Genomic DNA, 27,094 nt, shown 5'->3' with positions numbered 1-27,094 from the left:
TAGCCGCTTTGAGACTCCTTCGGGTAGTGATAAAGTGAGATATCAAATCCAAATCCACCCAATGTGGACAGATCAAGGGAAGACCCAGGCTCAAATGCCTATCCAGCCATCAAGTAATCCTGCAAATGTGGGCAAGCCATAATTTCTCAGCCTAGCCTACTTTGCATGGTTGTTGTGAGGATGAAAGGCAGACAGATACACCAGCCTGGGCTCTTCAGGGTCAGCTCTACTACCAGACAGCAGCCTTGGGATGCACAATTTCAATTTGTTTTAGTATTTTAAGTTTCGTATGTTTTAAAGTATGGGTGTGGATTTTTCCTCATTTTTATTGTTTTATCTTTTTGCAAACTGCTTTGAGTTTCTTTGTTTAAAAAGTAGTGTATACAATAAATAAATAAATGCTTAGGGTTGGGCAGTGGACGAAGATGTCTTTGGGCGCCCTAAGATAGACCTCTGCCTTCAGGATAAGTGTAGTATCTTGAAGATTCAACTGCCGGCATGATTGCTTTTGTAAATGGAATTGGGTGAGGCATCAGAAGCAACCTAACTTTTGTCTTGGAGTTCAGCATCAGGGTTGTTGTTGCTGTTCAGAACAGGATCATGTGACCAAGGGTGGCTCTGAGAGAGAGAGAGAGAGAGGTTTCCCTCTCTGGCAAATCTGTTTTCTAGCCCTCATGATAACAGAAGCAAACCTAGCATTGTGGGCAGGCACTATCCAACACCTGGAAACCAGAACAGCTCCAGTAGAGGTCTGGAGATTCCTGCTCTTCCCAAAGGTGGTTCTTCCTCTGCCCCCTTTCAAGGTCTTAATAGTTCCGCCCACATCTCCCAGTTCCATTCTTAACATGTGAACTCCCAATATGAAGATATTTCAGGAAGTCAACGTGAAGAGCCAGCTGAAGGGGCGGGTAATTGCCCCAGGTTAACAATGGAATTTGGAATGAAAGAAAATGACTTCGGTGTGGGTGCACCAAATATTATTTTAATTTGTTTGTTTAAAGCATTTTATATCCTGCTCTTCAGCAATAAAAAAGGGGAAAGGCTCCCAGAGCAGGGCACAAATGTTCATGATAGGACAGCCCCAATTTTCAGGCTTATGGTCTAAAAAGGCATAACGTAGAAGGAAAGGGGATTGGGATGGAGGAAGGAGAAAGGAAAAGAAAACTCAGGCTTTATTTCTTAGTTGTGGAGTTCATGTAATGACCATGTATAAATGTGAGATGCAGGTGGCGAAAAGGCTTGTCGTCACTGAAAGCCAGGACACCAGCAGAATGCAGGCTGTCATGGCACCAGATCCTTTCAAACTCTCCTGGTGAGAGGCATAAAAGCTCCTGTGCAAATGGCAACGTACTCCTTTTGGTAGTTGTCTCATTGGCTTAACGATCAGAAATGTGCGGCTCCCAAGAGAAAAGCAGTAGCATTGATTTCTTCCGGCTTCCATCCCCGGAAAAAATGAAATTATACCTTCAGGACATAAAGGATGAAATACCATATAAAGAAATATAAAGTGTGCAAGAAAAGAAATAAAAAGTCAGCATCCATTGTGGTACAGTGACATGTTTCTTGGAAATTTTCTCAACCGATTCAAATGGCGACCTACTTCATGCATCAGATTTGGCCACCTCAACATGATGTGTGTGTGTATTGGGGGGGGGGATGTCTCCATATATTAGAATTGTTCACACATAACTCTGAGCACAGGAGCACACTGTCTCTGCACATAGGCAAGTGTTCATGGGAAAGAGTGTAACATGCTAATTTGTGCCTCTCAACTGTTCTTTACACAAACTGTGGACTCAATAAATATAATCTGTGAACACGCTGCTATTATCTGAAGGCTATGCGTGTTAGGAGCTCTCAGCTGTTGAGTGACGAAGCTCCATGACACTGGGGAAACAAGAACACAGGAAGCTGCCTTGGTTCACCTAGCTCAGTATTGTCAACACTGACTGGCAGCAGCTCATCAGGGCTTCAGAACAGGATTTTCTCCCAGTCTCTCATGGAGACGCCCAGGATTGAACCTATGACCTTCTGCATGCAAAACAATTGCTCCATCCCTAAGCTACAACCCATTAAGAATTTTAATTCCCATTAGGACTCTTTTTTGCCTTCTTCAAAGTTGTTTTGCTAAACATACATTAGTGTGAATTTTGGTTGGTGTTTGATTTTTCGTGCGTGTTTTTGGAATGGTCTGCCTGACTACATATATTGGGACAATTCTCTTTTGTCTTTCTTCACAGAAAGTTCTCAGTGCCACCCTCCAACCCCAAAGAAGAGTCCCCATGATTAAGTTGCTTTGTATCTCTCTGTACAAGGAGAAGGGGGCATAAATTATTCATTTTCGGTGGGTGTTAAGAGACTTTGGCCTCAGCTGTGCTCTGAATATAGAAACTGAGAGGCTTATTCAGCATGGGTCAGGGGAAGCAGATTTCAAACAGCTTTTTGGCAAGTATGAAAGAAAATGCTGTTTTTTACTTTAAAAAAATTAAAAGATGACTAGACAAAAATAGATTTGCATGGGCATCTGTAACTATTATTAAGCGCTAGTTCACAGCCTGTCCTTATAACAGGTGCTTTTTTTTTTGTATGTGTGTGGGAGTTTTAATATTGAATTAATGCCTTTTATTGAGCCTTATAGCAAATGCAATCCACAAATACAGAATTTTACTTTGGAAATAAGAAGGCAGACATGGTAAGCTCTGACTGAGAGCAGACTGTGGTTGGTGGTGCTTTGCCCCATTTACCCTTATTGGCAAGCCTTCACTGGCCCCACCCCTTTATTTGCATCTCCTCACTGCTGAGTTCTGTTTCTCGCTCATCTGTTTCTCGCTCATCCTTAACCTGGTGCCACCCAGATGCCATTGAACTCTCAACTCCTGTTGTCCCTAACCATTGGCCATGCTGGCCACTGGGGCTGATGGAAGCTGGAGTCCAACACCTGCAAGACATCAGGCCAAGGTTCTGTCAGATAGATGAAAGTCTGTCAAGAAAACTAATGATGACTGAGGCAACCATGATGCCGAGGCAGCAGTGGCAGACATGGTGTTTTTTGTACCCGCCTTGTCTTCTTTCTGAAGCTGATAGCTTCTGAACAGTGGGATTCAATCTGCTGGAAACTGCAGGTGCAAAGGACTAACTCCTATCTCCCCCTGGGCACTTGGCCCTGCCTCAATTTCATGGCAGCTATTAACCAAAGAAAAAGGTTTTGGGTTTGGGTGACCATACAGGAAAGTCTTTATTTGAAGTGTTCCTCTGTTTGACGGACTCTACATCCCTAAGTTTTGGGAGAGTTTTCTTTAAAGGGTAAAAACCATTTGGAAGGAGAGTGAGGCTTTGACGTTTTCCACCAGAAATTAACAGCTGTACAGCGGACAGGGCAGTCACACTGGTCTTTGGCTCACAGCATTCTGTACTGTGATGAAATTGATTGTGTTTCTATTTAAATAATAGTAAATACTGCTAAATTTGCAAAAAAAGGGACACAAATCAATGCATTTTTTTTCCTGCAAATCTCTCTTTGTCCTCATCTCTTTGTTTTGTGACATGTAGAACACCCACCCTAATTTGTTAAATCTGACCAGAGATCTCCCATGTGCCACCTCAGCTGGCCTTAAAATGGATTGGCTTCTACTTTTCCAATAACTCCATCCCTTCTAGAGTCACCTCAGTAATAGCAAGTGGTTGTAGTCTCTCCTCACACATAATCTAAAATCTAGCTAAGAGTGAGATGCAATTGCAGGCAACAGGGCTGTCTGAGAACTTAGATCTCTTTGTAGTGGAAGCAGACATCACTAGACTAGATGGAACAATGGTCCAACTCTGTCTATCTGGTGCCATAGCCCCATAACCTGGGGACCTTGCATTGGACAGCTGAGGACATGGTTGAGGTTCAGAACAACCTTATTTGGAGGCCTCATACCCATCACCATTTTCTGACTCAGAGGATGAGTCTGCTGCAATTCCTGTGCCTCTCCAGAAGCCAAAGGCTACAGAATAAGCAGAGGATGCTTTAACCAACCAGACAGCTCCTCCTACATAAGGCTTCAAATGGTGCCAGCTCCCTGCAGACCCCACTTATCTGGAAGCTGCTTTAGCAGGTCTCATTGGAGCTATCCAAGGTCTGGTATGCTCTCTGACTGACTCCGACTTGCGAATGGGTGTTGCCTGCTCCATATGTGAGCCTCAAGCACCCACAGAACTGGAGGTAAGGCATCTTTGAATGTCAGTGTTGTGTGTGCATCTGAGGCCTTTTGTTTCTGGAACTGGGTCACCGATGGCTTGCTTGTTGTGCTAGTAGAATTGCCTTGCTGGGTTATTGTGGAGGCATTATTGTCAGAGGCTGATCCCCACACCTGAGAGTGAGGTGCATGGTGGCTGAGGTCAGGGTCACTTGGAGCTGCCCACTAGACAGCTGTTATGCCAGCAAAGCTCCTGTAAAGAGGGAGATGTTTATATCATCTTGGGCAGCTCCTTCCCCTTCTTGATCAACCAGCCAGCTCCCAATGGACACCTGGGTCATTTCTGGATTCTCCATGCTCCTGAGCATCAGAGCAAGGACCACCTAGCCCATGAGTGAGGAATCTCAGGTCCAGGGCTGAATGTGGCCCCCCAGACCCCTCTATTTGGCCCTTGGAATGCTCTGCCACACTCCCTCTTCCCAGGCCACACACCTTCACTGGTGGTCCTGCTTTGCACTGTTCTGGAACTCTGATAAATTCCTCTTCCCTGCCTGGGTGGAGGATCCAAAGAGGTGTGTGCACAAGTGTAGAAACCAGCCTACTGCATAAAGGCAAAATTTTCATATGTTGCTTTGCCTGCTTTTGCCTATGACCCGCCCCCCCCATCAGCATGGGCCCCTCAGAAGATTGCCTAGAAGGGAATGTGGCCCCCGGGCTGAGAAAACTTCCCCGCTCCTGATCTAGCTTACAGTTCTGTCACTCTGCTGGTGCTGTGCCAGACTACCTGTTTCCCCCTGCCTTTGCAAAGCCTTTGAGCAGAGCTGTCTCCTGTCTTCTTAAAGCCCAGGCTCCCCCCCTGAGCCTCTGGTGCCACTTTCCACTGCTGAGATATAAATATTTAGGGATCATCATCTCTTCCCTCTCCCAGTGACTTAAGCCTCTCTTGCAGCCAGCTTCATATGAGAGAGGGTTATATTTATACCAATGCTTTTGCTTATTGAGATGTTTATCGTGAAAACCCTCAGTTTTGCAAGCAAAGGCCTGGCAACTTTAGATGCAATATATGCTTACAAGAAATGAGGAATATAGCATTACTTTTCCCGATGCAATGCTAGTACTTCTGCCTCATTTTCTAATGTTCCTTTCACATTGCAATACCCGTTGCAATACCAGAAGTGTGTACTACATTCCATTACTTTTCCAAAATGGGTCCATATGTCAGGTGAAAGCTCAAATCAGTTGCAAAATCAGTTACAAAAACACGCAGGAACTGGAATAAACTGTGTGAATGCAGCCTTGGTTTGCATTAGGGCTGGCAACAAGAGTCAGCATATTTGGGCCTCTGGAGAGGGCTCAATCCCCAGCAGGGGCCAACTGCCAAGAGCTCATTGCGCCTATTGCAATGAAGAGACCAGCTCACCAAGGGAGGATGAGCATGAATGGTGTCTTGCTCCCAGCCCTTCTGGAGCCTGGAGTCAACACTGCTTCGCATGGCAACTTAGAAAGGCTAAGAAGAAAGGCTCAATCTCTTAGCCATATTTAGAAGGATGCTAATAACACCTATGGAGATGTAAGATAGAGGAAGCAGAGATGGGCCACATTTTGGAGTTCCGGATGATGACATTTTGGAAATATGTTGGCTTTGTAAAAGAGTCAGTGCTGCCCGGGGAGATAGAAATAGTTTAATAAAAACAGTTTTTAAAAGGAAAAGGAAAGAAAGAAACCTCTCTGCCTAGTTTCTCCATGTCATTCATACTTTTCTAAACTTCCATGTCACCTTTTCTTGAAACCAAGAAGTCCAGAAGGTTGCAAACGTTCTTCATGTGGATCACTTTGCTTGCCCTTTTCATTTGTTTGTCTGCATGGAGAACGAAGAGGGGTCCGTGAGGTCTGCATGTAGAAACTTCTGCATGGCTAAAATCCCATTCCCTATTTTATAGGATTGCACCTCAATCCTACATGTCAGCAGTGTGTTACAGGAAAAAAAAAAAAAGCAATGGGAATAACTTGTCTACAATCCTGCACATATGTATGTGCCCTTGAAATTAAGCCCCATTGAACTTTCTCCCATTCTGAGCAACCGCATGCAGGCTGTTTATCTTGTTGGGGCCAGAGGAAAATCTATGCCAAGGTAATCTTGTGTGTGTGATATCTCACATGGAACACATTGCTCATGAATTAAGTATTTACCTCCCTCCTTTTTGATAGGGGAGAATGTAAAACATGGGCAGATCATTTAAGGGCTGCCAATGCTCATTATCTTCAAAACCTTCTACACAGGACAAACGTCACTTGAATTAAAATCATTTGGAGGGAGGCGTCAGGGAGAAGAGAGGATGCAAAGAATGGAAAGAAGTAGCAGGAAAATGTGGCTGAGACACCAGTTCAGAGTTCCCAGACTCTGCAGTCATAAATAGCCATTCTGCAGTCATAAATAGCCAGCGCTGAAAAGCTTCTGGGGTTGATGGGACTGTCATTGTTGAGCCGTAAGGCTTGCACGCTTACTTTTCAATGCTTGCTTTTGGTGCTGGGGTCTTCCTAGGAGCAATTCAAGAGAAGGAACATCTAGAGGAATGGTTAGAACCAGATTTCAGGGCAGAACTCTGGGGCCCTGCAGCCTCTCTGCCCCTCAGTGATGGCAGGCACAAGTGACAGCAGGACATAGGGCACTAGCCTTTTGGGACCCATAGACCCCTTTGGAACATTCAGAAAGTGACATGAGCGCCACAGTTACAAAATGGTCGCCATAGGGGTTTGGCATTACACAAAATGGCTTCCACATCTAAAAGAGCCAAAAGAGGACGGGTGGAAAATGGTGCAGCAATGTCTGCACCCCCATCAGCCTGCCGTCAATGAAATAAACACATACCACACCCTCCAACATTTCTCTGATGAAAATAGGGACATCCCATTCCATAATGATACCTTTACTATTTATACCCCACACATCTTACTGGGTTACCCCAGCCACTCTGGGCAGCTTCCAACATATATAGAAACATAATAAAACATTAAACATTTTAAAAAGTTCCCTATACAGGATTGCCTTCAGATGACTTGGGGGATCGGATATCTCCATGCCTTCCAACATTTCTCCACTGAAAATAGGGACAGCCTAAGGAGAAATGGGACATTCCGGAATCAACTCAGAAGCCAGAATGACCTCTCTAAATCAGGGGCATCCCTGGAAAATAGGGACACTTGGAGGGTCTGACATACACCTCAGAAACTGCTACACCAGACCCTCCATGCGTCCCTATTTTCCAGAGACATCTCTGATTTAAAGACGTCGTCCTGGTTTCTGATTTCATCCCACAATGTCTCACTTTTCCTTAGGGCATCCATATTTTCTTTGGAGAAATGTTGGAGGGTATGCTACACTTGCTCACAGAGAGAAGCAGTCCTCTGATCAAAAGGCAGCATCCTGGTATCCAATAAAATGTGGTCACATTGTGCCTGGCCCTCCTCTGGCATCTGGTCCTCTGAAACTTGCCCATGTGGGAATGCAGGCTTAAAAAGCTTCACCACTTCTGATATGTATACAAATGCTCTTCCACTCCCTGCAGTTTTCGCTGGTCAAAAATCGGCTGCATGAAAACTTCTTTGAGCCCAGTGTCTTTTTCCAGCAGGGAGCACCTGAATGTCACTGGAAGATTCACAAGCATGGCTTGAAGACAACAACTGTCTCCTTTGCCCCTCAGCAGTTGGTATTCAGAGCTAGACTGCATATGAATGTGGAGGTTCTATTTTACTGTCATGGCTAGCAGCTGTTAAACTGCTGAGGAATATGAAGAGGAGAGTGTGATTGTGCTCATGACCTGCTTGCAGGCTTGCCAATGGCTTCTTGTCAGAACAGAACACTGGAGGAGCAAGACCTTTTCTCTCATCCAGCAGAGCTCTTTTTACAGACACAACTTTTGGGAGAGCTGATAACAGGCACTTTCTTACTACCATGTGCAAAAACATTCCTTTTGCTCCTCCTTTGCCTCGGGCCAAACAGCTTTCTAGGTTTCTAAAGCCACACAAAACCTGCTTGACCATTTACGGCAAAGGGATAATGAATGTTCCACCTCATAGGTACTACCTGTTGCACTACCATGAACAGGCTAGCAGTGGGGTGGGAGAATAACCCTCCCCTGTCTTCAGCCTGAGCTTTTATTAACCAAAGCATTTATTAAGCAAAGCTGGCAGAACCGGAGATGAGCTGGTACATTTATTTTAATATTTTGCAAGACAAATGTGTTGAGATTTGAAAAGGTGTTTTTTTTGTTTGTTTTTTTGTTTGTGCTCCAGCATCTCCCCCTCCATTTAGAAATTTCAGCTTTCACTGTGGCCCTAAATATGAAGAAACTTTGAAATGCATGCCTATTCTTTCACACACACTCCAACCTCACTTCAATATCCCTGGCCGTGAACTTTCCTTTTCTGAATTTGCATTTAATGTTGTTTACTTGGGTTGGCTAGGTGGTGGGGGAGGAGATCACAGCCTTTTCTTTCTTCCTGCTGTATTATACTTTCAGAAATGGGTTTGGTTTTTTTTGGGGGGGGAAGACAGATAATTATACTTAACTTACATGGAGGTGGATTTCTTTCAAAATCCTTCACTCCTCCTGAAAGAACAAAGTAACATAAAATGTATTGAGCTGTCTCTCTCCCTACTCCCTTCAATCTTTTCTGAACACAATCCCACAGTTGCCTGGACTTGAAGGTTGAGTTTTTAACTTGCAATATTTCACACACACATACACACACAAATTGCAAGTTCTCAGATTAAATATATACAACAGGGGTCAGCAAACTTTTTCAGCAGCGGGTCGGGTCCACTGTCTCTCAGACCTTGTGTGTGTGGGGGGGGGGGGGCGGTAGACTATATTTTTTTTGGGGGGGGGGAATGATGCTAGAGCACTACGAGCCCTGGTGGCTGCTTACCTGTGTCTTGTGAGCGGCAGGGGCTGGTAGCAGTCGGACGATGAGCGGCGCATGAAAGGGCTCCAGAGAGGGGCTGCTTAAAATGGCAGCCGCTGGAGCGCTGCTTCTGCTGCTGGCACCAACAAAGCCCAGCCGCCTTCCTCCTCTAGGCAGGGTAGGGAGAAGCCAGGAGGAGGGAGAGAGGGAGGAGGCAGAGGCGGCACCGTCGAGGGAGGGAGAGGGAAAGAACGCGCACACTAGCGATCCATGCGGCGATTCCCGGACTGTCCGCGGGCCGGATCAAGAAGGCAATTGGGCTTGATCTGGCCCACAGACCTTAGTTTGCCTACCCATGATATACAACAAACTGATGCATTTGCTGGAATATTTCCACTCAGATGCCCCCCCCCCCCGCCACTTCATAAGCCGGTGTTTTCAGAATTGCATTAATGGGGATGCTGACCAAAGATATCATTAGTGTCTTGGGTAGGAAAGAGAGATGTCAATTTTCCTAGTGCGAGTCTTAGATTATGGTGCAATCTCTAAGGGTAGTATTTACTTATTTACTTATTTTCTAGTATTCCTGACTGATCTTTTTTCCACCCAACCTTGCTTAGCTTTCAATAAGGGTAGCTGCTACCTAATTTACTGAGGGTAAGGCTAACAGTGGCTACTTTCCACAATGGCTGTGCTCTCCCTCCAATGTCGTAGGCATCATGCCTCTGAATGCCAGTTGTCTGGAATCACAAATGCATACCCTCCAACATTTCTCTGATGAAAACAGGAATGTCCCATTCCATGATAAAAAATTTACTATTTATACCACACACATCTTACTAGGTTGCCCCACCCCACCCTGGGTGGCTTCCAACATATATAAAAACACAATAAAACGTTAAACATTTTTTAAAAACCTTCCCTATACAGGATTGCCTTCAGATGGCTTGGGGGTTGGATAACTCCATACCCTCCAAAGTTTCTCCAATGAAAATAGGGACTTCCTAAGGAAAGGTGGATGGGATGCGGGTGGCGCTGTGGGTTAAACCACAGAGCCTAGGACTTGCCGATCAGAAGGTCAGCGGTTTGCATCCCCGCGATGGGGTGGGCTCCCATTGCTTGGTCCCTGCTCCTGCCAACCTAGCAGTTCAAAAGCACGTCAAAGTGCAAGTAGATAAATAGGTATCGCTCCAGCAGGAAGGTAAATGGCGTTTCCGTGCGCTGCTCTGGTTCACCAGAAGTGGCTTAGTCATGCTGGCCACATGACCCGGAAGCTGTACACCGGCTCCCTCGGCCAATAAAGCGAGATGAGTGCCGCAATCCCAGAGTCGGCCACGACTGGACCTAATGGTCAGGGGTCCCTTTACCTTTAAGGAAAGGTGGAACATTCCAGGATCAAATCAGAAACCGGGATGGCTTCTCTAAATCAGGGATGTCCCTGGAAAATAGGGACACTTATAGGGTCTGCAACTGGAGAGAGTGCTGTTGTGTTCAAGCCTTGCCCATTGGGACCACTGTGAGAACAGAACGCTGGACGAGATGGGCCTTATTTATTTATTCCACCAAGGGTTTATTTTGCAACGGAGAGCCGTTTAGATAATTTGATTGGCTGGTGCTGCTCCCTTTGTTTTATATATGCTTTAATATGATCATTTCAATAACATGGCAAAGCTTTGCACCCTGCCAGTTACCCTCTCGTTAGCTGCTCTGAACCATTTCGTACAGAAAAATAGGGAGCTGATAGATAGATGATAGATAGATAGATGATAGATAGAAAGATATATAGTTAGATAGTTAGATAGAGATAGATAGATGATAGATATAATAGCAGCATGGGACCCTAGCTCAGCTGCAACAGTGTGACGCGGCAGCTAAAAAAGCCAATGCAATTCTGGGCTGCATCAATAGGAGTATAGCATCTAGATCAAGGGAAGTAATAGTGCCACTGAATTCTGCTCTGGTCAGACCTCACCTGGAGTACTGTGTCCAGTTCTGGGCACCACAGTTCAAGAAGGACACTGACAAACTGGAACGTGTCCAGAGGAGGGCAACCAAAATGGTCAAAGGCCTGGAAACAATGCCTTATGAGGAACGGCTAAGGGAGCTGGGCATGTTTAGCCTGGAGAAGAGGAGGTTAAGGGGTGATATGATAGCCATGTTCAAATATATAAAAGGATGTCACATAGAGGAGGGAGAAAGGTTGTTTTCTGCTGCTCCAGAGAAGCGGACACGGAGCAAAGGTTCCAAACTACAAGAAAGAAGATTCCACCTAAACATTAGGAAGAACTTCCTGACAGTAAGAGCTGTTCGACAGTGGAATTTGCTGCCAAGGAGTGTGGTGGAGTCTCCTTCTTTGGAGGTCTTTAAGCAGAGGCTTGACAACCATATGTCAGGAGTGCTCTGATGGTGTTTCCTGCTTGGCAGGGGGTTGGACTCGATGGCCCTTGTGGTCTCTTCCAACTCTGTGATTCTATGATTCTATGATTCTATTATTCTAAGACTCTCCAGTCAATCTTTGGCATAATCAGTTCTTTTAAAAGGCTCAGGTTTGAAGTGGTAAACAAAAGCCCTCTCTGCTTAAGACCCCAATGAGCTACTGTCAGACAGAGTACAGTGGTACCTCGGGTTAAGAACTTAATTCGTTCTGGGGGTCCGTTCTTAACCTGAAACTGTTCTTAACCTGAAGCACCACTTTAGCTAATGGGGCCTCCAGCTGCCACCACGCAGCTGGAGCACGATTTCTGTTCTCATCCTGAAGCAAAGTTCTTAACCCGAGGTACTATTTCTGGGTTAGCGGAGTCTGTAACCTGAAGCGTCTGTAACCCGTGGTACCACTGTAGGTGTCACTGGGTAGATGGAGGCCTATTCTGAGGTCTCATTGCTCCTTTTTTTCAATATAGTTGGAAGAGCATGAGACTCTTAATCTCAGGTTCATGGGTTCAAGCCCCACATTGTACAAATTATTCCTCCATTGCAGGGGGTTGGACTAGATGGCCCTTCCAGCTCTACAATTCTATGATTCTGTGATTCAGCTTTTCTTTCACTGATGAGGTTGAAGCTCAAGTACAGTACAGGCTGAGCCCCTAGACATGTGATTGCTTGGTTCAGCTTTCAGCTATGTGGCAGACGTGGACCAGATGCTGCTTGCAGAAGGTGAAAACTTAAGGAAGCTGCTCAAATTGGTTTCTGCTGCAAATTAATTCTTAAATTAGAATGCCCTTGAGGCCTGTTTCTCTTTGGGGAATCTTGACTTCACCATTGCTAATAAATAAATAAATGGTGCCACAATTCTCATTTAGTTTTAGCATGGCCAGTAAATAAAATGTAATGTTGTTTATTGATAAAAAGTATTTCTGTATTGCCATATCATAAAATATCTGGGCAATTTTCAATGATAAAATATAAAACACTGCTAAAAACAATGCAGATAATCATTAAATTGACTGGCTGTCTGTACTGACTGGCAGCAGGTTACCATGAATTCAGACATAAACCCAGTGTTAGGTTAAAAGGAGACAGAGTCACCCAGGACATCAGTGGGCACATTTTGCCTGATATTGCATATCTGGCCCCCCCCCCCCTTCTTACGGCTGTGGATTTGACAGGTCTCAAACTGCCTTGTCTCCACATTTTGGCAGTCTTGGAATCTGGGTTTTACACCTTTCAAGAACAATTCTCTCCTTCATGCCTCCACCCTTCCTTCACATTATCCTAAAACATTTCTTTCTTTCTTTCTTTCTTTCTTTCTTTCTTTCTTTCTTTCTTTCTTTCTTTCTTTCTTTCTTTCTTTTGCTCAAAAGAAGCCTATTCCCAGCTATGAAATGGGAAGTTTTGCCTTACACATCTCCCCCTGAAGGGTTTAATTGCGTAATGCATTGTGATGAACAGATAAGTTCTAGAGCTGAGTTTCGCTTATCCAGAAGTTTAATGGGACATGCCATCTTTCTAGCCCAAATAAAGAGCAAGCACACTTGGTCCTCCTGTATGTTGGGTGTCATGTGAGTGTAATGGAGAATGTGGATGTCAGAGGTAAGACAGCAGTAAATCATACTGTGCAAGTTAGAGTTAACTCTTTATTAGCAAAAACACAATCAATACAGGAGTGTCAGGCCTAATGAGCACAGCAATTCATATCTGGAAGGTCTCATCCCCATGAAGCAGATGCTGAGACTGAAGATTCCTGCCTCCCCACAGCTGGCCAGCTGCCTAAGTCCCCTCCTCTCCAGGGTTTTCCCCAAGCAATCAAAGACTGCTTCTGTGCATCCTCCACAATTTTCATACCTCTTGTGCTTCTAGGAGACAAGGAGGGAGAGGTGTTTGCAGGTGTCACAGCAGGAGGGGGAGACACCCATGACTCTTCACCAGCCTGACTCATCTCTGCCTCTTGACTTCCTCTCTTGCTTCAGCTTCTTCCTCGGATTCTGGACTCCTCTCTGCCACTGACTCTCCCCACTCACTAAGCCCTTTTACCTTTTCAGCTTCTGACACCTCCTCCTCCCAGTCTTCACCCACTTCTCCCTCTGACCCATTCATCTTCATCCCACCAGCAATACCTGGTCTCTGAGACATCTTCCCCTGGGGATTCCCCAGCTGGTTCCTCCCACCATTACTCTGCATCCAACCAGTCCATGACAGTGGACCACCACAGTTGATATGCAAGCTCAGACTCTCTTTCAAGGACAGTCGCCTGATTGTGTCTGATAGTATCTTATAAGCATTCACACCCCTAATACATACTCTCAACCTTCAAAAGGACCCTGGCTAATTGCTAACTGGGGGCAGAACATCCCCAATATAGACTCTTATTTTTAGTACATTCAGCTGTTTTAACAGTCTTCCTAATTACCGCTGTTCTGTCAACTGGCAGATGATGAGTTAGATCTTCAGGTATTAAACTCAGCTGAGATCTGGATTAACTTTGAAGTTCAAGCAGCGAGCACTGCACGGCTGTGGAGCGGCACATAATTTTGAGCTTGATCCATAAGCTGCAGAATGAAAGCCGTGGCATAGAACACCTCGGGCCACAGAAATTATTCTGCCTGTGAATCTGAAATGTATATGTCATCCTCAGACAGATGCACAGATCAGCTTGTCCAGGCCTAAACTGTGGCTAAAGGCTGTTTATGATGCAGAAGTGGGATTGGGCAGCTAATTTTTTAGAGATAACTCCACCCCGAACACTGCCAGTTTCTTCTCTTGCAATAAAGTAAAATTAAATGCAATACTATGCTAGTTCACATAAATGACAGATGAACTGGTTTTTGAACTGTACCATTTCAGAATGCAGGTGGGGAGGATCGCTGCATACACACACACACACACACACACACACACACACACACACACACTTCCCTGTACATGTAAAGCAAGGTCGGGGAAATGTTTTGCCACATGCCATGGGTGGGTAGGACCAGAGGCAAAAATGATCAGAGCAACAAATACCAATTTTACCTTTGTACAGTAATCTCATTTCTATGCACATACTTAGGGGCGCGGGTGGTGCTGTGGGTTAAACCACTGAGCCTTGGGCTTGCCGATCAGAAGGTCGGTGGTTTGAATACCTGTGACGGGGTGAGCTCCCATTGCTCGGTCCCTGCTCCTGCCAACCTAGCAGTTCGAAAGCACGTCAAAGTGCAAGTAGATAAATAGGTAGTGCTCCAGCGGGAAGGTAAATGGCGTTTCCGTGCGCTGCTCTGCTTTGCCAGAAGCGGCTTAGTCATGCTGGCCACATGACCCGGAAGCTGTACGCCGGCTCCCCCAGCCAATAAAGCGAGATGAGCACCACAACCCGAGAGTCGGCCACGACTGGACCTAATGGTCAGGGGTCCCCTTACCTTTTTATGCACATACCTCTGTTTCCTTCCCCAGGAAAGAGAGAGGCACTTCTGGGCTTCAGTCACACATTCCAGCCAGGAAAAAATACTCCATGTGCAAAGTAGGGGCAGTGAGGGAGGTGGTCTGGAAAAAGTCCCAAGGGCCAGACCACCTGCACCCATATGAACGCAGGGGCTGACATCATCTATCTGCTTCCTCCTCTTTAGTTTGTGTTGCCCTTGTAGAATTCAACAAGAGGAGGAGAATGGAACGACTCATTTATTAAGAAAGGTTGCAGCATTTGGGATTTTATTTTATTAGTTTAGGGAAAAGGTGAGTAAGAGGTGACGTGATAGATGTTTATAAAATGATGCATGGCACAAAGAAAGAGGGTAACAAAGTGTTTTTCTTCCTCTCACATGCCACTAGAACTCATAGATATCCAATGAAGCTGAATGTTGGGAGCTTTGGGACAGATAAAAGAAAGGAGCTCTTCACTGACTCCCAGAGGAGGCTGTGACAGCCACCAGCTTAGATGCCTTTAAAAGAGGATTAAACAAATTCATGGAGGAAAGGGCTATTGTTGACTACTAGTCATGATGGCTATGCTCTTCCATGGATGGAGGTGGTAATGCTTCTGAACACAAGGTGCTGGAAACCATAGAAGGGGTCCTGCTTGTGGGCTTCCCAACGAGGGCAACTGGTTGGCAACTGTGAGACCAGGATGCTGGGCTAGATGGGCCTTCTTATATTCTTATGACAATACTGCAAATTAGTTGGCTCAGCCTGTCATTGACTCTGCTTTATCTCTGGTTGGTCTTCTGCCCAACCAGTCCTCCCAGCAGGTGATGAGAAGACCTCTGTCTGAGGCCCTGGAGAACCAGTAAGAGTGGATTGCTGAACAGTCTGCCCTGCTTCAAGGCAGCTTTGTATGCCCCACATTGTTTCCATACCTTGTTGTCAAGCTTTGAATTGCAGCTGCCACAGTTACGGTTATTTTTTTATTTATTTTTTTTGCATTAGATGCATTTGCCACTCAGATGACGCAATTAATTTTCTTACTTGAGACTAAATTGCCGCAGGCCCATTTAGATTAATTTAATGAACATCTTTATCATGCCTTTTATCTGAAGATCACTCAGATACAACTGCCTCTGGATTGAAATTCAAAATCCTATCTGGTGGCAAAACCGCAGCATCACGATGCCTTGTTGCAGAATGGTGCCCTTCAATGATGAATCACGAAGCGTGCTTTATTAGCATGGTTTATTCAATTTGTTGATGCTAATAATAACAACTCACAGCATTTATATAGCACAGCTCAAGTGTTCAACACGCCTCACATATTGTATCTCACAGATCCTTATGGCATCCTTATGGCATAGCTCTGGGAACACAGGAGAGAGGGTGGGCTTGCCTGCCTCATAGCTATGCATGGTATAGAGAAAGTGGACTGTTGGTCCACTCTGGAAGCAAGCTGGATGCACTGTGAGCCATTGGCCAATCTTGCATTATGAAACTCCTGCTTTTCAACTGATATATTGTGCTAAATTTCATTCACATCAGTGGGCATAGTGTGACACATCAAAGTACGTCGTTGGACAACGACACTACTCCCCCACCATTTCCACACATGCAAGTTTCTGTCCCCCATATGAAAACATGAAAGAACTGTATGCTATTATGCAGCCCCATATTTTGCCATTTTACTCTCATGATATTCCAGGCCACGAGGGCTGCAAAGGAATTTTTCTAGAATCAAATTACATAGAAATTAGCCTTAAACATGCCCCATGTTCCATTAGTTTTCTAGAAGTGGCTTTTATGCCATGTGAAGCTTTAGGGAAACTTTGGAGAAGTAGAATAAACCAACTTGTGAAGTTTTGAATGCATGGGCATCCAGGGTGGAGTCACAGAATTGTGGAGTTGGAAGGGACCCCAAGGGCCACCTAGTCCAACCCACTGCAACTCCTGCAATGCAGGAATCTCAACTAGATCATCCTGTTAGACCTCTGTTTAAAATCCTCCAATGAAGGAGAGTTCACTAAAATCCAATTAATGAATGAACTAAGTGAGTCTACTCTGAATAAGCTTAGCTGAATACCGTCCCCAAGGAATCTGAATATTGGAAGATTCAGGATGAGCAAAAAAGGGTACTTTTTCACATAGCATATGGTTGAATTTGCTCCCACAGAAGGTAGTGGCTGTCAGCTTGGTGCCAGAACACCTGCTTTGCATGCAGAAGATCTCAGGTTTGCTCCAAGGTTCAATTAAATCAGGGCTGGGAGAGCCTCCTGTCTTGAATCCTGGGGAACTGAGCCAGTCAGAGTAGACAACATTGAACCCGGTGGATGAATGGTCTTACTCAGTATAAGGCAGCTTCCTGTGTTCATTAAAAATAATAGTTCATAGAATTGCAGAGTTGGAAGAGACCACGAGGGCCCTGCAATGAATCTTTTGCCCAGTGTGGGGCTCAAACCCAAGGCACTGAGATTAAGAGTCTCATGGTCTACCAACTGAGCCACGCTCCACCTCACCCCATTTCCTCTTTTTAGAAAAGGGGAAGAATCCTCCAGAATCTCATCTGTTTCTGCCTGTTTGTTTTCCAATCTTCCTCCAGCAGGAGTTTGTGATTTGATGTGCGTATCTGTGTTGTATTTCAGCTTTTCAGTAGCATACCTGTCATCTGTGCAGCTGCGCCTATCACCTGCTATTCTGCTTAAACCACACTGGATTTAATGATCTCTCCTTACTCCCCACTGTGATATATTTGCTGCCATTTAGGCTGCCTCCTGCTGATAAGATTGGCCTTGAAGTCATTCGTTCTTTTTCTTCTTTTGCCAAGGTCCTGGCCAGCTGTCTGCTGGTATGGAAAATAAGAGGGCCAATCCCAAAGCAGTGCTTCACTCCAGGAGCGGGAAACCTTTGGTCCTCCAGATGTTGTTGAATTGCAGCTCACACCAGCAATTGTGTCCAATGGCCAGGAATGATGGGAGTTGCAGCTCTGCGACACCTAGGACACCGTTTTTTAAAACCTGTGTGTGTGTGTGTGTGTGTGTGTGTGTGTGTGTGTGTGTGTGTTGGAAATGGACAGGAACTAACATACATAGAGAATGTCCAGGGTGATCTTATGGCTATTTACATACAAGGAAGTGTGGGATGTAATCCACTGGGAGCAGTCAAATACAACATTGCTTGTTTTGCTAGTGTGGACATGCAAGGGAATGTTTGGTCCAGACAGTCAAATCTTCCAGTTCCTCCTGGCCTGGAGAATCTGTCCTTGCATGTGACTAGTAGGTGGATGTGCCCTTTCCAGACCTGGTAAAAGGCCAAAGCATGCTGCCTCTCTCTCTCTTTTCCATCTTCTTTTCGTCCTGCGAACTTCCTGGAATGAACTGCTGGCTGCCAGCCAAGCAGTCCCCCAGGTTAGCTTCCTTATCATCCTGTTAGTATAAGTTTGTAACTTTAAGCCTTAAGCCTGCCTTCAGGGATCACACTGTGCTCTGCCTGATCGTGAGTAAACTTTCTTTCTCTTTTGGCTTATGAATAAGACTGTGGTGTCTTTATTCTTTTAGGAGGGATTCAAGGGGTCTTACCAGGAAAACATTAGAACACATTTCAATCTGGACAAGCCAGATTGAATTGTGTATTGTTTTAAGAAACTCACACGAGTTTGCAACTAGTTTTCTACTGTGTGAGAGAAGGGAATGTAATCTCTGCTAAGTAAAGGAACTTGCTAGTGCAAGTTAGGATAGATATTAATAAACAATATATCCTCCTCTGCCACCCTGAACATTCCCACAGGAAGTCCCATTGTAGGGGAGATATGTTACTCAGAGGTACCGTAGATGTCAGAGGAGGGGAAGCAGTAAATCACACCATGCAATCTGGAGTTAACGCTTTTTTAGCAAAAACATGATTGACACAGGAGTGTCAGGCCTAATGAGCACAGCAACTCATCTCTGGAAGTTCTTGCCCCTCTGAAGCAGTTGTGGAGACTGAAGGTCCTCACCTTCCCACAGCTGCCTAAGTCTCCTCCATTCCCGGGTCCCTCCCAAGCAATCTGAGACTATGCTGATGTGCCTGCCTTTGCTCCTCCCTCACCACACCTCTTCCGCTTCTGGGAGACCAGGGGGGAGGGGAGCAGGATAGGGAGACACCTGTGCCTCCTCACCAGGCTGCCTCATCTTGGCTGCTTGTCCTCTCTTCTCTCCTGCTTCAGTTTTTGCCTCCGATTCTGGACTTCTCTCTGCCAGAAACTCCCCCTGCTCACTAAGTCCTGTTGCCGCTTCAGCTTCTGATACTTCCTCTTCCCTGTCTTCTCCTGCTTCTCTCTCTAACAACTCATAGTCATCCCACCATCACTCCTCTGACTATGAGCCTTCTTCCCTTGAGGGTTCCTCAGCTGATTCCTCCCGCCATTCCTCTGTTTCCAACCAGTCCATGATAGTTGATCACAGGGCATTGTTTTTCAGCTGGAACTCACAAGAACTCAGTTCCGGCACCTCTCAGGTGGGCACTATTGCCACTGTAAGAGAACAAGGGAGCAGTGGCGAAGCTGCATGCTCTGGCACTGGGGGCAGAGAGCAGGTGGGGGCATGGCTGGCACACGTCCCAGGGGGCGTGGCATGTGTCCCAGGGTCGCGGCATGCCGCCTGCGGGAGTGTGGCGTGCATCTCGGGGATGTGTCACGCTGCCTGCAGGAGTGTGACATGTGTCCCAGGGGCGTAGTGTGCATCCCGGGGGCATGGCGTGTGTCCCGGGGCGTCGCACACTGCCTGTGGGGGTGTGGCATCTGGCACAGTGGGTGTGGGTGTGGCATGTGTCCGGGGGGTGGCCACGATGGTACCCCCCTCCCTGATGGTGCTGGGGGTGGTGCGCTCCCCCTGCCCCCTTGTTCCTCTGCCAGAGCAAGCAAGGCATTCATGGTAAATTCCGGCACCTCTTTTTCTAGAAAAATAGCACTGGTTGAGCATCTGCTTTGCACACAATTCTCCACATCTCCAGGTAGGGCTGATTTTTTGTGGAGAGCTCCTACCAGTCAGATGAAAACAAGAGTCTTACAGAGAAGGGGCACAGCTTAGTGGTAGAGCATCTGACTTACATGCAGAAGGTACCGTGTTCAGTCTTCAGCACCTGAAGCTAAGACTGAGGAGACTCCTGCCTGAAACCCTGGAGAAGGTGGCTCAGTGCTGAATTAGATAGACCAGTGGTCTGAGAGTTTAAGGCTGCTTCTTATGAAAGCAATTGTGCAAGAACCTTGCATCCCTGCAATGTTGGCTTGTGCCCATCTGCACAGGTGAGGTGGAATGCTGGGAGCATAAGCAGACAGAGCTAATTCTAATCTTGTCTCCATCCTCGTCCCTGCTTAGTTCCAGGGGGGACAGCATTGTGACTAAGGAGGAGAAAGCTGATTGGTGGTGTTGCCCCTGAACTGTTTGCAAGTAAGAAGGCAGACAGTTGGGACAGGAGGATAAGACCATTGTGTTGCCCTGATCAGTGGCGTAGCGTGGGTTGTCAGCACCCAGGGCAAGGCAAGTAATTTGCGCCCCCTAGCCCATGGATTTGCACCCCCTAACCCGTGGATTTGCACCCCCTAACCCTAACTCCCAGATGTTGCACCCGGTGCGGCCGGCCCCCCCCCTGCACCCCCCACGCTACGCCACTGGCCCTGATAGACAAGCTTCCACTAATTATTAGTTTTTTGAACATCGCTTTTAGTGTTTTTGTGAAAGGAAGTCTCTTAATCTCTGGTGCAGCATGAAAGGAAGATGGAGATCTTCTTAAGAGGAGTTTTAAAAACGTATCTCACTTTGTGTCAGGTACAAATATTAGAAGCCTTTCATTAATGGAAAGAGACATTGTTTTGTAAAAGGAAGCATTTCCAAATGCTTTGCTGGATAGAGGTTTTGATAGAACTTTGATGTTGGCTTCATGAGAAATATAATTCCTTCGTTAAGTCTCGACAGAAGCAAGTGCATTGCTGTAATTGCTTTGTTAAGCCTCTGAGAACGCAGAAATTAATATCGTCAGCAAGCAGCTGGAGCTGAAACAAAAAAAACCAAAGATCATTATGCTACAAAGCTAATGTACTATTTCCAGCTTCTTTGCTTTGACAGCTAAAAAGGGGGGGGGGAATGGACCATGTTTTGAACAGCGATGGAGCAAGGTACAGACTCTTGTTCAGTTGAAATGCCTCATGTCCATTTAAGGCAAGTGGAGATCCTTTGGGATTGGGGCCTGGGATCAATTTGCCTTGCTTCATGTTCACAACCCACTACCATTGGACTTGGGATCCCTGGGGAACTTGGTTTCCTATGGCTCCTCCTTGTATCTGAAACACTGCTGTTTTCAGCTGTCTTCTAGGTGCCTTGACAGAACAAGGCAGGCATGGTGGCAGGTGAGGAGGAAGTGCTTGCTTCTGTCAGTATCAATGCTTCTACTGATGTGCCCACTCTCAAGCAAATTTAGGGGAAGGCGATAGGGAGGTAAGCATCTGGGATCATGGTGTTGCAGGTACTGAAAGGGGCATTACTCTTCTGGATCTGGAAAGAACCCAAAAATACTTGAGAGTTTCTTTTAAAGCATTTATTTATTCAGTTCATAACATTTATATAGCACTTGATTATAAAAAACAAACAAGCAAACCAACCAACCAACCTTCAAAGCAGTTTGCAAAACAAATAAAACAATAAAATTTATCACTAAAACAAGTTAAAAACAGCTATTTAGAGCATTCAAAAATAACTTAAATGAATAATGAGCTAAACAAACATCAACATTCCGCATAACGGGGTATGCTTGTCTAAACAAAACTGTTTCTAGCAGGCGCCAAAAGACTACAGTTAAAGGCAATATTATTATTAATAATAATTAAATTTGCATACTGCCCTTCATACGAAGATCACAGGGTGGTTCACAACAAAAATATATAAAATGAGAACACAGACACATTTAAAAGGCCATAGAATGTTAATCAGCCAAAGGTGGCTGGTTATAGAAAAACTTTTTTGCCTGGCGCCTAAAGATTATTTATGTAATGAATGCGCCCGGCGAGCCCCCCTGGGGATAGCATTCCACAAACGGGGAGCCACTGCAGCAAAGGCCCATTTTTGTGTTGCCATTCTGGACCTCCCATGTACGAAGCACACAGAGAAGGGCCTCAGGTGATCGTTATGTGATTTTTCTTATTATCAGTTGCTGGAACCCACAGGAGGGGAGAGTGCTCAGGTCTTGCTTGGTTTTCCATTGGCTGGATCAGGCCAAAGCAAGTCCATCTAGTCCAGAATACAGTTATCATGGTGACCATCTAGATGCCTGCGGAAAGCCCTCTAGTAGGGTTTGAGCACAACAGCACTCTCACCTCCTGTGGTTTTCACCAACTCAGAAACATTATTGCTTCCATCCATAGATGGATAGCACAGCCATTCTGGCTAGTAGTCATTGATAGCCTTCTCCTCCATGAACTTGTCTCATCCTCTTTTAATGCCATCCAGGTTAGTGGCCATCACTGCCTTCTGTAGAAGGGAGTTCCATAGTTTAACAAGGTGCTGGGTGAAGAAGGAGGTTCTTTTATCAGTCCTGAATCTTCCGATGTTCAGTTCATTGGATGTCCACAACTTCTGGTGTTATGAGAGGGCAAAAAGCATCTTTTTATCCACTTTATCCAAGTCATGCATCATTTTATAAGTTTCCATCATGTCACATCTTATATTTTTCTCTGAACTAAACTCCCAAATGCTGCAGCCTTTCTTCACAGAGTAGTAATTCCATCTTTGGAAAGGTGGTGTGATTATATTCCCTGTAACACACCTCTCCTGCACATGACTGCATTCTCAGCCCAAGTGGAAACATGAGCTAGCTTGGAACATGGTGTCATGCTTGCTAAGTTGCATTACACCCATGGCAAGATTGTTTGAAGGTAGTGGCTGAAGCTCAATATTAGAGCATCACCTTCGCATGCAGAAGGTCCCAGCAGAGGCAGTTTTAGGGTGGCATGACCAGCTGCACTGGGCACTGTGTTGCAGGGAGTGCCAAAACAATGCTGTAGAAAATGTTGTACGAGAGGTAAGGGGACACAGAATTTTAGCATCACACAGGGTGCCGCTGCTGAAATTTGAGAGCCCAAAGTCTGCCACCGATCCCAGGGTCAATCTCTGGCAGCTCTAGGTATGGCTATCTGAAACCTTGGAAAGCCATTGTCAGTTCGTGTTGACAATACCCAGATGGACAAGCAGACTGTCTCAGTGCAAGGAAGTTTCCTGTGTTCCTATAATAGTAATAACAATAATAATAATTTATTATTTCTACCCCCCCCCCAATCTAGCTGGGTTTCCCCAGCCACTCTGGGTGGCTTCCAACAAAACATTAAAATACAATAATTCATCAGATATTAAAAGCTTCCCTAAACAGGGCTGCCTTCAGATGTCTTCTAAAAGTCAGATAGTTGTTTATGTTTTTGACATCTGATGGTAGGGTGTTCCACAGGACAGGTGTGACTACCGAGAAGGCCCTCTGCCTGGTTCCCTGTAACCTCACTTCTTGCAGGGAGGGAACTGCCAGAAGGCCCTTGGAGCTGGACCTCAAAGTCCAGGCTGAATGATGGGGTTGGAGATGCTCCTTCAGGTATACAGGACCGAGGCCATTTAGGGCTTTAAAGGTCAGCACCAACACTTTGAATTGTGCTCGGAAGCGTACTGGGAGCCAATGTAGGTCTTTCAAGACCAGTGTTATATGGTCTCAGCGGCTGTTCCCAGTCACCAGTCTAGCTGCTGCATTCTGGATTAGTTGTAGTTTCTGGGTCACCTTCAAAGGTAGCCCTACATAGAGCGCATTGCAGTAGTCCAAGCGGGAGATAACTAGAGCAGGGGTCTCCAAACTAAGGCCCACGGGCCGGATAAGGCCCAAGGGACTTGTTTATCTGGTGAGACAGTCTGTGGGCAGGTATTTCTTTTTGGAGAAGATTGTTTTATTTTATTTTAAAATCACAAGTACAGACTGGCAGTGGTTTCTCCATTCCCAGAGATGTTCTGTTCCTCTCTTCATCATTTGCTGGCTGTAGTTTGATAGTGTTCTGCTTGAGTTTAATGCATGTAATATGCTAAGAGCTGGGGAAGTAAGTGGAAAGAAATAAATAAGTGTAAGAACGCTTTCTGTCTGTTGTGCATAACAAAGAATGAAGGCAAATTACAGCCCCAGGAAAGACATGAAACCATGCTAGCTTCTGCAGATGATAAAAAAGCAATAAATAAAAATGGTACACCTTGCGTTGCAGAAGTTGAGGTTCTTTGCTTCAAAAGATGAAGGCTTCTCCTTGTGCCTCTTAGCAGAGAGAGGATTTTATCATTATATATACATGACTATCTATGTGCGATAAGCCCCTGATATGACGCGATTTATTTCATTTGGCATTTCAATTCCTCTCTGCCAAGTTAGGTGTAATTGTGTAGACACGGTCACTTTTAATTTTTTATGGGTTTGTATAATGTACGATTAAGGGTGGCATGTAGGGGCACCAGAAAGTATCACTATCCACTTTTCACTTTAATTTTCTTTCGGCAATTCAATAATTCATCTTAACTGGATGATGAATGCCAGCATGAGAGTATACGATGGGCACACTGGAGAGAGAAATGGGTTTCTGCAATAGTGCCTTAAAGCCAATAGCGACTTTGGAAGACATTTTTGTCTACTATCAGTTGAATAGCTGTTTTAGTAACTGCAGCTTGCATATAATGAGCATAGATATGTTATTGGTTGCTGTCCTATATTTCTACCCCCCCTCCATCTGAGGTTGCCTTAATGAAGTGAACAAGAAAATGCTTGGGATGGACAGGTAGGATGTTTCTGCCCTTGATTTGTAAGCAGGCGAAGCATGTTTTTGACACCACCACCCATAGCATCATCACAAGTTGTGATGGGAAGAATGTTTTGCTTATTGATTTGAACACATTGGGAAGCAGCTTAGGAAACAAATGAGCCTGAAAGTGCAGCAATACATTCCTCTGGGCTGGAAAGCAATCTGGAGTTACATCACAAAAGTCAAGGCAGTGTGGATAGCCCATCAGATGGGTAAGCCATGTGATAGTGCCTGAGGCAACATCTCCAAAGAGCAATGTCAGATACTATTCCCAGCTGTTGGAGTGAGAAAGGGAAAGGGAACCTGGCACAGTGCTTTTCCTTATAGCCTGGGACAAAGTCAGAGAGCTGTACCCATGGTTAAACATACTTGGACTAGACTTCTGAAATTAATGGGAATGGCTGACATAGGTCACATCCACACAGTACAGAGAAAATGCTATTATATCGCTTTAACAGCCATGGCTTCCACTCTGAAGAATCCTGGGAGCCACAGTTCGCTAAGGGTACAGAGAGTTGTTAGGAGACTCCACCCACAGCTACATTTTCCAGCACCCCTAACACACTACAGTGGTACCTCGCGTTAAGAACTTAATTTGTTCTGGAGGTCCGTTCTTAACCTGAAACTGTTCTTAACCTGAGGTACCACTTTAGCTAATGGGGCCTCCCACTGCTGCTGTGCCGCACCGCCACATGATTTCTGTTCTCATCCTGAAGCAAAGTTCTTAACCCGAGGTACGATTTCTGGGTTAGCAGAGTCTGTAACCTGAAGTGTCTGTAATCCGAGGTACCACTGTATCTCCAGGATCCTGGGGTGAGGGGAATCCGTGAGTGTTCAAGTGTTACAAGAGTGCTTTAAATGTATAATGTGGCTGTGACCTTAGATCTTTTAATTCTATCAGGTCTACTCTGAATACAACTCACTTGATTACACAGCAAAAATTCCAAGCCATAGACACACATACTTTCCAAACTTCCACAGGGATGCATGTGTTTGTAACATCACTGCTCGTGCCAAGGGTCACAGCTTGGGAACTCCAGTTTTCTGTACGTAGTACTCATGTGCTCTTCAGTGGTTTGCTCCTGCAAGGGTTTTCCAAGGGATCTGTGTTATGTACTGAAGTTCTCACCCTGGGCCAGCAGGGGGATACTGTAGATAGTTATGCAAATGAAGGATCGAAAGTGACGTTCAGTGATTGGATAGTTTGTATGCAAATGAAGGATAGAAAGTGACGTTCAATGATTGGATAGTTTTAGAAAATGGCAACAGTTACATTGTTCTGGAGCTCTATATAAGCAGGCTGACTGAGCTCCTCAGTTAGTTCTGTTCCAGCTTACAAATAAAGAGCTGCTTTGGAGAAATCACTGTGTCGTCTGCTATGTCAACCCACAACTTAACAATCTGATGCTTGCAGATTCTTTTCCTTGAAATTTAAGAATGTTTAATCTCACAAGAGGTCTGTTTCTCCTTAGTACAGACTACAAAATATGAAAACAAAATCCCAACTCTCCTTCCCTCTTCAGGACAGGTCAAACCAGTTAAATTTGCTGAAATCCAACCTGTGATTTCAGTAGTTTCCATTTTTCAAGGTTATCAGTAAAGTATTTTATTAAAAGAATGCCATATTTCAACCAAATTGTCTACATCATATTCAATGCATGTAATCTCTTTGTTAATTTTTTCTGAAACAGCAATACACAGTACATTCTGTTTCCAACAAGAGATACACAGATGTTCCAGTCCTTTCCAATTCTGCACCACTAGAAGATATGATGCTACTGAAAGAAAAGTAATTACGCAGTTCTTTATAACAAAGGTCAGAGTGCCCTTCTTTAAAAATAATTAACAATCCCAAACTTGGGGTATATTCCACATGTTGGCCTGTAATAGAGTAAAGAGCAATCTACTTAAAACTCAAATTGACATTTGCTTCAACTGACTGCTAAAGAGTAGGTTTTCATGGGGAAAGCTCCGGGACAAAAAAACTTAAAATTAAACAAACACTTGGATATAGTACTTTTAAGTGTGGACCTGTGTCTGCAAAGAGCAAGGCAAAAAGTAAGTGTGGATAAACCCTAACTGTAAATCAAGAGTCCTCAACATTGTTTAGTATTCTACTGCAGTGTGAAATGAATGTTAGAAAGTGGTTCTGCCACCATTATAATCAGCAAAATAAGCCCCCTACTGAATGCACCCTAAGTGCCACATCTGTGCCTCTGTTCACCAATGGAACAGACCCTCACGCTGACCAGAAGATTGCAATGGATTTCGTCCAGGAAGGAGACATGTAGGGGAGGTGGACAACAACAGGGACACCCATTCCTCTGTTCTCCTTTAT

General features: G+C 45.1%; 1 protein-coding gene and 1 long non-coding RNA gene across 7 annotated transcripts in view; one reads left to right on the top strand and one right to left on the bottom strand.

Annotated features, from left to right (window-relative positions):
* FGF13 (fibroblast growth factor 13) overlaps positions 1-27,094 on the top strand; it is a 240,671-nt gene that overhangs the window by 36,265 nt on the left and 177,312 nt on the right. The window lies entirely within an intron of this gene.
* On the bottom strand, positions 5,847-8,913 carry LOC309334171. The gene is made up of 3 exons (XR_014152930.1): positions 8,753-8,913; positions 6,684-6,743; positions 5,847-6,036 (listed from the first exon to the last, which is right to left on the bottom strand). It is a non-coding gene; the product is annotated as an uncharacterized lncRNA (long non-coding RNA).

The sequence above is a fragment of the Podarcis erhardii genome (assembly GCF_964252035.2).
Source record: "Podarcis erhardii genome assembly, chromosome: Z".
Taxonomy (NCBI): domain Eukaryota; kingdom Metazoa; phylum Chordata; class Lepidosauria; order Squamata; family Lacertidae; genus Podarcis; species Podarcis erhardii.
This window is presented reverse-complemented; position numbering and strand designations above follow the sequence as displayed.